Below are 10,066 nucleotides of genomic sequence, written 5' to 3'. Positions count from 1 at the left end.
GAGGCCACACCGCACTGCAGACCGTGGAAGGGGAAATGAGCTGCTTGCATAATTAATGCATAATTAATGAGCCACCTCCGTAATCCTGGGGGCTTCTTGGAACAGGTGGAGTAAGAAAGCAAAGGAGATGAGGCGGCTTGGCTCCCCACTTCCAGATGAGAAGGCTTCCCAGCTCAGCCCTCACCTTCCGAGGCCAGATCTGCAGCCTCTGACCCTCCCCTGTGAGTAGAATTGCTGTCCCCTCCTTGGGTGCACCCCCACCCCATCCAGGCTCTGCTCAAACCTCTCTCACATCCCCTTTGATGACATGTGTGTGTCTGTCACCCCCAGGAGCTTGCAAAGCCTCTTGTTGCAGGAACTGTTTCTTCATCACTTGTGTGCCAGGTGTTTGGCAATCAAAGTTGATGGATTACCGGATGATGGATGGATGGATGGATGGATGGATGGACGGACGATGATGATGACGACGACGATGATGATGATGATTCCCGGATGGATGGATGGATGGATGGATGGATGGATGGATAAATGGAGAGATGGAATAAGATCTTCTCAGGAGACACTATGTGCAAAGTGCCATCCTAAGGCCTTCTGACATGCATTGTCCTCATTTAATTCTTACAGCGACCCTATGAGTTAAGGAATCATAAGCCCACTATGATGAGAAGACAAGGAGACTGAGGCCGATGTCACAGCCAGAAAGCATCAAGATAGAAATTCAAAGCTAAGCCAAGTGAATGACTACGGATTCTGTGCTCTTAGCCACCCTGGCTCCTGTACTACCTCTTCTCTGAGCCTTGGTTTACTCACCCATAAAATGGGGTGATGACACCCACCTTGTGGTTTGTACATGTAAGGGTCGAGCTGGGGTCATTGCAGCTTTCAGGTTTCCAGGAGCCTTTCTGTGTCTTTCTGGGTTCCCTAGCTTCTGCCCATTGGGTTTTCTTTGGCTGTGGGAGGCCACCCTCCCACCTCACTGGGGGAAGCTTCCCTGTGCTTGCAGGGAGCCGGTCCAACTGCAATGGTGAGTCCTGCTCACTGGGCACCAAGCTTGCCAAGGACAAGTGAAGGGTCCCTTCTAGTACCTTCTCCCCGATGCCTTTTCTCCCCTCTCTCTCTCTATTTTTTTAAATATGTGTTTATTGATTTCAGAGAGGAAGGGAGAAGGTGAGAGAGATAGAAACATCAATGATGAGAGAGAATCATTGATCAGCTGCCTCCTGCACATCCCATACTGGGGATTGAACCTGCAACCCGGGCATGTACCCTGACTGGGAATTAAAGTGTGATCTCCTGGTTCATGGGTTGACGTTCAGCCACCGAGCCACGCCAGCTGGGCCTGCCTGTCTCCGTTTAACTCAGCAGGCCATGGCATGGGATAGATCAGTCTCACATATCTATACGCAGCAGATCTTCTCACCCACCACGGAGAGGGCCTGATGGCTCCCCTAACCCACTTGAGCCCTCACCATGGCCTGGGTGCTGTGAGAATCTGCGAGAGACCCAGGCTCAAGGCAGACCCCAAAGCCACCAGCACTAGAGCCCAGATTCCACATTTCTGACCATTTGGGGGCAAAAGGCAGATCCTTCCAGCTTTTCCAGAGAATGAGGGTTGAGAAGGGGACTTCCTGGAAGCTTGATGGAACCTGGAGCAAGTGAGAATTCTCAGCGGGCCTTGCCCGTTTCTATCAGGGTGGGCTTCTTGGAAGAAGAGGGATTTAAACTAATATTAAAATGAGAAGGGAGCAGTGAGGAAGTCTGGTTGGGGGAGAAGTGGAGAAAATGAAAGGAGGAGGTGGTTAGGAAAGGAGAAGAGAAGGTGTGTCTGGCTGGCTGAGGAGGAAGGATGCTGACCAGACACAGCAGGAATCAAAGCAAGTGTGGCAGGCGCACAGGGGACGGGGTGAGGAGCAGGGACCTCAGAGGCCAGCCCGCAGTGGACGAGCACAAGCCCGGTGCCCGGAGAATGGCACTCTCTAAAAAGAAACAGCCAAACCTGAGCAATGAATGGCCTTGCTAATTGGCCATTTTGTTTTTTATGTATATTCATTAGCAAGATAAAATAACAACTAATCATGTAACTGTCTCCCCGGCTGGGAAATAAATGCTCGTTAACCACCTGAGTGTTCTCAGCTGCTGGCTGAGCTGCAGGTCTTTGGGGCCAGGCCTCTGGGGGTTGCAGGGGGCCACGGTGTGAAGTCTCCTGACCTCATACCCCAGGCCAATGCCACTCCACTGAGCCCAGGACTTCCAGCAGGGGTGGCTGAAGGGGGCAGTCCTTCAAGCCTGCCTGGGTGGGGTAGGAGAGGGGAGGGCTGGGAGCCAGACCCCCAAACAGCCCTGAGTGACGCTCTTTTAAAATATATTTTTTTATTGGTTTCAGAGAGGAAGGGAGAGGGAGGGAGATAGACATATCAATGATGAGAGAGAATCATTGATGAGCTGCCTCCTGCAAGCCCCACACTGGGGATCAAGCCCGCAACCTGGGCATGTGCCCTGACTGAGAATTGAACCGTGACCTCCTGGTTCATGGGTCGACGCTCAACCACTGAGCCATCCTAGCTGGGGCCGAATGACACTCTTGAAGAATCAAGATGTGGGCGGCCACAGAAGGTCCACCTTCCTCCTTGGCCAGAAGAGTCTCGGTTATTTCTCTCCTCACGCAGAGACCCTGGCCCCCAGCCGGACAAGGATCTCACCTGCTGATGCCCTCCCCATAGCCACCCTGAGACCGATGCTTTGGGAAGGCGGCAGTGAGAGGAAGGCGGGTCTCCATGGTGACCCTGTCCACTCACCCTCCCATCACTAATTGGTGGGAAAATGGGGCAAGGGAGCCTGGTTACCCAGGCAACTCTCTGGAGTCCCCAGCCAAGGGCTTGCTCCCACAGGTGGGGGCTGGTGTTGTCATGGAGACTCCTTGGCAGCATTGCAGAGGCAGGAGCTCTGGTTCCTCTCTCAGCCTGGGGCAGGGGACATCGGAGTTAAGAGATCAGAAGCCTCTTGGAATAATGTGGATGTCAGAGTGGCAGCTTGCCAGGGAAGAAAGTTTCAGAAAACAGTGTGCTCTCCCCTTTGCTTCTCCCCACCCAGCCCAACACACACACACACACACACACACACACACACACACACACACACACACACGGACCCTGAACTTGACCTGCCTCTAGAACTCTGCTGATGCCCAGCTCACACCTGTGGCATGGGGTCCTGTCCTTTCCATCTCTTGGCCCTTCTTTCTCAGGGATGCTGATCATTTCAGGCAGAGAGCCTAACCAAGGGTCGCCATGACAACTAACCAAGCCTTCCGTCTCCATGGTGACAAGCCCTCAAAGTTATTTTTATTTACTTACTGGGAATTTCAAAGGAGTTTCTACTCCCTTGGCCAGGCCTGGCATTTGGGAGACTTGGGTAGAGCCATCATTCTCCCCCAGGCCGAGAAAAGGGGGGTGAGGTGGGACTGATAGCTAACATGTGGCTGAGAGGTGTCCAGTAACTACCTCCTTGAAGCTGCAGAAAAGAGGCCTCGCTGGGCTCTTCCTTCCTTGTCAGCCAGATGCCTGGAGAGGCTCTCAAGAGTCACTTAGCAGCCACCCTCCTCGGGGAGGTTCTGAGTGCAGCCTCAGGGGATGGATGTAGAGCGAAGACGGCTTGTTTCCCTCTAAAGAACCACTGATGGGTTTACAGGAATAGACAAGGCCCAACTGACAAAAACAAATGAATGGGGGACGTGGAGCCCACGGAAAATGAGATCATGCCGGGCCAAGGGGGAACGCAAACATGCATATTCTAAGATTCTCACAATAAGGGAGACGCACCACCATCCAACTCTGAGCTGCCTGCTGGCCACGGCAGAGAAGGAAGCGAGATGTAAGGAGTCCATAAGAGCAAAGAAATGTACAAAGGCTGGTTCAGGAGAAGTATTGGATATAGGGAGGATAATAGGAGCAACATTCCCAGCTCAACTGGACCCCTCCCCTCGTGCATCTGACCCCAGGCCTTCACGTTTCTGCTTGTTGGCCCTATCTGGTTAGTTTCCTCTTTTTCCAATAAAGCCTATTTCTTAACCCAGGCCATGTGAGGTTGTGTGACTGTCCCCAAACCCGGTGCATGACGGGAACCCAGACGACACTCACCTACAGAACAAATGAGTATCTGGAAGGGGTCCGCCTTCACGGCAGCTTACCGCTGTCTACATCATATCCACTGGAATGATTCGGGTTTGCAAATATTAGGCCCAGCTCAAGATGGCTTCACCAAACAGACGCTTTATCATTGCACAGAACAGGACATTCTGAGGTCGGTGAATTCCAAGCGTCCTTGGCATCATCCAGAACCCTGGTGTCTTGCACCTTTGAGCTGTCCATCCCCAGAATGGCAACCAAGGTCCCAGCCATCACATACAGTGTAGCGTGTCCAAGGGGGGACGTGGATTTACCTTTGTGTCTTGTTTAAGAAAGCCATTCCCAGATGCCCCCCCCCCCATGGATATCTCATTGGAATCCATCATCTGGTCACCTGCTCCCTGGTAACCTAACCCAGGGCAAGGGAGAATGAGGTGAGCATGACTCGTCAGACTAACTGGTACTCATGCTGAGTCACGTGGGAGGAGGAAAGGAGCCCAGAACAAAACAAAGGCTTGGCCCATTGAGGAAAGAAGGAGATGGGTTTCAGGTAGGTGTCTTCTCTTCAGGGGGCCCCTTAGAAGCGAGCCTGAGATGAAGACTGTGTGCTGGGATTTAAGGAATGTTCCAGAAGGAGCTGACGGGGGACCTGGGCAGCAGGACAGAGAAGATCTATGGGAGTGCTCTGGAGCAGAAATTACATCTCAGGGCTCGTTCCAACTCAAGGCCGGGGAGCGGGCTTTCATTCTCCGACAGTCGTCAGTCATTGGCTCATGGCCCCCTCTGGGGAAGCGTAAACTCCAGGGTACTTCCTGTTCTCTGCACACGGCCACACCAGCTCAGGCAGCCCAGGGGCAGACCTCTGAAGACTGTCGAAAGGCAGGCTGGCTGTTAGAAGCAAAGCACACAGAGGGAGGGGTGCACATGCAGAAAAGGTAACAGGGCTCCCAGGGGCATCTGGTCAACCCACAGTGTCCACCCCAAAAATGATCTGTGCCCCTGCTGGAGTGCAAGCACCACGAGAACAGAGAGCAGGTCCATCTCGTCTGTTTCCTCAGTCCCAGCACGATGCTTGCACATGTGGTCCTCGGTAAATACATGTTAAACAAACAAATGAATGCCCAGGCTCTGGGGCTCAGATGGAGCTGCAGCTGAGCCTGGGGGCCTTGCCAGCAGATGAGCCCACTAGGTGAGCTCCATGCGCACCATCCTCATGAGGCCCTCCAGCCAGAAGCCCCTCCTGCCAGGGGGCAGCCCCCACCCCCAGCCCACACTGGAGTTTTCTGGGGTACCCTGTCTCCATGGAGCTGGGGCAGCCCCCTTGGAGAGCCCCCAGCAAGCCAAGCCCACTGGGGTGAGTCTATTCAGAGGCACAGAGGGTGGGGGCCACCCTCAGGAACTGAATGTACCCACAGCAAACAAGTCAGTGTTGTTATTCTAAAAAAGAAGGTGCAAATGAATTCATAGCAAACGGTGCGGGCGCCTCACCTTCCAAAGGCTTCTGCAGACATACCTCAAGCATTTCTCACAACCACCCTGTGTGTAGGGTGTGACTGTATCACCATCATCACCCTCAAAGGAAGAAAGAAGAAACTGAGGCTCGGAGAAATGAGTTCCCTTGCCCACAAGCATAGAGTAAGGGGTCAGACACTTCGATGTGAGGTCCCACGTCACTCCGCCTGCTGTGAGGTCTGGGGAGACGTCTTTGGTGGTGCTGAGCTCCCCGGATCACCCTTGACTGTGCATCTGTCTTGCACTAGACCATGAATTCATCAAGAGAAAAGGCTATGACTGTGTCATTGTCATCTTCCAGGTCTGGCAGTGCCTGTGAGATAGTCATCAGGAGTGGCCACAAATACTCTTTTCCTCTCCCCTTCAGGGCACATGGTGAAGTGACACTTTCTTACCCACTTGAGGTTAGATATGCCCATGTGACTTGCTTTGGCCCATGAAATGACATGTCATTTCTGAGTGGAAGCTTTTAAGAGGAGGTACGTGTGATGGCCCCAGTCAGGAAGGTGGCTGCTTCCCAAAGTGAAAATGACACAGAGTAGAACCTCAGGATGACCTGCGATGACAAGTAACTTGAGGGATAACTATGCCTTGTGAGCTGATGCCACTGAAATTAGAGGCATGTTTGTTACTGCACCATAACCTACCATATCCTGACTGATACGGCACATATTAGTAGAGACCTAATAAATGTTTATAAAAGGAAATAAAAAAATAGAAAGAGGGAGGGAAGCAGGGCAAAAGTGGGGGGATGTGAACAGAACAGACAGATACTTCCAGACCCCAGCAAGATCCTCCAGAAGCAGATTAGGTAAGTGCGTTCTTGCAGCTCAGACACCCTCCCCTCCCCGGCCACCCTCACTCCAGGATGCTGAGGTCCAGAGGGGAACTTGGATCCTCCAGGCCCTGGATTCCCCCCCTAGCTCTGGACCAGCGGTTCTCAACCTTCTGGCCCTTTAAATACAGTTCCTCCTGTTGTGACCCAACCATAAAATTATTTTCGTTGCTACTTCATAACTGTAATGTTGCTACTGTTATGAATCGTCATGTAAATATCTGATATGCAGGATGGTCTTAGGCGACCCCTGTGAAAGGGTCGTTCGACCGCCATAGGGGTCGCGACCCACAGGTTGAGAACCGCTGCTCTGGACAATGCAGCCCAAAGCCAGAGCACAGAGAAGCTATTTCCCCTCCAACTGGAGACTTCTTCAGCCAAATGAATAATTCATTGTAAATGACTTTGAGATGAGTCGAGTCGCCATGCTGCCACCTGATTACATGCACCATAAAAAGCAATGGCAGTAATTTGTCTCCTTTCTCTCGAGGGGTGGGCCATGGGGACGGGAGGAAATACTCGGTGCCGGGCACGGGGTTATGAATCACTCCTCTTAGCAGTTCAGCTGCAAGCTGCTGACACGTTTACTGATTTGTCATTAAATAATGCCAGCCTTGGTCTGGAAGCAGAGAGAGGGTCCGACTTCCCTTTCCCAGGGAGGGCCAAGGGGAGCGAGAGAAGCGGGCCAGGGACCGTGGTGTAGGGTAGGAGGAGGGGAGGCGCAGAGGGGAGAGGAGGTGTGCGATTTGGTCTCATTAGTGCAGCCTGAAGCTGTCTTTTCTCTAAGACACAGGGACGGAGGCTGGGGCCTGAGCTGCAAGTGACAAGCTCACATCTGAGCAGTCTCAGCTCCGTGGGCCGCGGAGGGACACAGGCAGGGGCCGGCTGCTCCCGGGACACGCCCAGCCTTTCCAACTTAGAGGAGGCTGACACCCAGCCGCTCACCACCCTCTTTCAGATAAACCCTGGTCTTTGTGCTGGAGGGACCCGAGAATTCCCTAGCCACGACTGCTCTTTTCTATTTCAGCTACAAGGGGAAAACATGCTTCGCAGCTTGCAGATGGGGAAACTGAGGCCCAGCGTGAGTCCATAATGAGGTAAAAAGCCCACTTCGAAGAGAGAGAGTGGGAACACACCTCCTCCAAAATTCAGCCCGGACCCTTCTCCGCAAACCCCAATCGCTTACTCTATTCATGTGCGAAGAAGATAAAAGAATCCCGGAGACCCCTGAAGCTGCACACATAGTGTGCATATCTTTATTTTGACAAAAAGATTCTTTGGAGGCGTGGGGAGGATCCCATGAAAACCAAATCTATTCCCAGAAGGAATACATTCACGCCCACCCTGGTCAGTGACTGCACAAACATTTTTTCCAAAACCCACCCTCGTTTGAGTCAGAAGCATCCATGAAGGGATCCGTTCGGTTTTTTAAAAATCTCCCCTAATAGCAGCTTTATTTGTAATAGCCTCCAACTGGAAGCCACCCAGATACCCATCCTTCCCCGGGGCGTGGTTGAGCAAACTGCGTGCGTACGTCCACGCCAGGGAACAATGCCCGGCGACAGACAGGAACGGGCTGGTGTCGAGGAGGATGAACAGTCGGGGCCTTGTGCTGAACGGAAAGCCGGCCCCTACAGGTTACACGTTGGATGAGCCCACTGAGGTGTCGTTCTCCAAATGACAAAATTATAGAGTCAGAGAGCCGATGAGCGGCTGCCAGGGGTCAGAGATGGGGTCGGGGTGGATGTGGTTATAAAAGGGTAGCCCAGGCCCTCGCCGGTCTGGCTTAGTGGACAGAGCATCAGCCCGCAGAAGGAAAGTTCCTGGGTTCGATTCCAACCAAGGGCACGTACCTTGGCTGCAGGCTCGATCCCAGGCCCTAAAAGGGGCGTGTGCAGGAGGCAACCAATTGATGTGTCTCTCTCACATCAATGTTTCTCTCTCTGTCCCTCCCTTCCACTCTCTCTAAAAAATCAATGGAAAACTATCCTCAGGTGAGGATTAACTAAAGGAGTAACCCAGGATCCTGGTGCCAATGGAACTACTCTGTCTTGACTGGAGGTGGGTTCGAAAAACCCACACATGGGATAAAATTGCATAAACGCACACCAATAGGTACATGTGAAACCGAGGAAATCCGAGTAAGAGCGGTAGATTGCATTTATGTCCATTTGATGGAACAGTACAATTCTGAACTCCGTTACCACTGGGAGAAACTGGGGAAGGGTACACAGGACCTCCCTGTGTTATGTCTCCCAACTGCATGTGAATCTGCAATTATATGAAGATTAAAAATTTAATTTAAAACAATTATTTTAAAGCTCTCTGATTCTGTTCAGCCAAGGATGAGAACGCCTGCCAGATTGAGTTTCTTTTAAAAATTCCATGTCCCCATCCATACAGTCCACACACGTCCCCTTTCAGTGGCCAAGGAGAAACTGTGCATCCGTGGATGTGGACGCGCGAGCCTGGCCCGGGGCTAACCAGACAAGAGACGAGGCCTTTATTGCGAGCAGCGGAGGGGCGACTCTGAGCAGGCCAGGCTCTCCACCCACCAGCTCTGCAACTTTGGGCCAATTATTGAGGGCCCCTAAGCATCTCCACAAAGGGGCACATCCATGACACCTGCTTTCAAAGGTGGCTGTAGGGTGGGGACAGGAAGGTGAGGAGCCTGGAAAATAGAAATCTCTCGGTGGTAGAAGCATTGCCAAATGTGCAGTGAGCCCCGCCGGCATGGCTCAGTGGTTGAGCTTCGACCACCTATAAACCAGGAGGTCATGGTTCAAATCCCAGTCAGAGCACATGCCCAGGTTGTGAGCTCCATCCCCAGTAGGGGGCGTGCAGGAGGCAGCCGATCAGTGATTCTCTCTCATCATTGATGTGTCTATCTCTTTCTCCCTCTCTGAAATCAATAAAAAGCTATATATTTTTTTAAATGTGCAGTGGGCAGTGGGGAATTGGGTATATGTGGGCCTTCACTTCACCCCTGGGCCTTCACCCCACCTGGGCACACCTGGGCCTCAGCCCCCCTGAATCTCAAACGTGCTCTCTAAGGACTCGGAAGCAGAGTGCAGGGTGTAGGGCCGAGGTGGGTTGGAGGATGTCCCCGTCTCTGTAAGAGCTGCGGTGGATCTAAGGGACTAACGCAGGGAAGGACTTCATAAAACGTGTCCCCTCCTGCACCAGGCGCTGGTTCGCTCCAAGCCAGCAGCCCCAGAGGTGAGGTTGGAACTGAATTGAATAGATTATGTCTGAGGTTTCTGCAGCTCATGTTTCATATAATAGGAGGCTTCTCTCTGTCAATCAGAGCCTTCCTGTAGAGCCCGCGTGCAGACAACCCCAGGCGCCCAGCCTGTGTGTGCAGACCCCTCCCTGGGTGTGCAAGTGAGCACACGCACATGCACACACACACCTCACACACACACCACACCACACACACACACACACACACACACACACCACACACCACACACACCACACACACACACCACACACACACCACACACACGACACACACACACATACCAGACACCTCACACACACACGACAGACACATCACACACACCACACACACACACACACCAAAACCACACAC

The sequence above is a fragment of the Myotis lucifugus genome, unplaced genomic scaffold, assembly GCF_000147115.1.
Source record: "Myotis lucifugus unplaced genomic scaffold, Myoluc2.0 scaffold_501, whole genome shotgun sequence".
Lineage (NCBI taxonomy): Eukaryota > Metazoa > Chordata > Mammalia > Chiroptera > Vespertilionidae > Myotis > Myotis lucifugus.
This window is presented reverse-complemented; position numbering follows the sequence as displayed.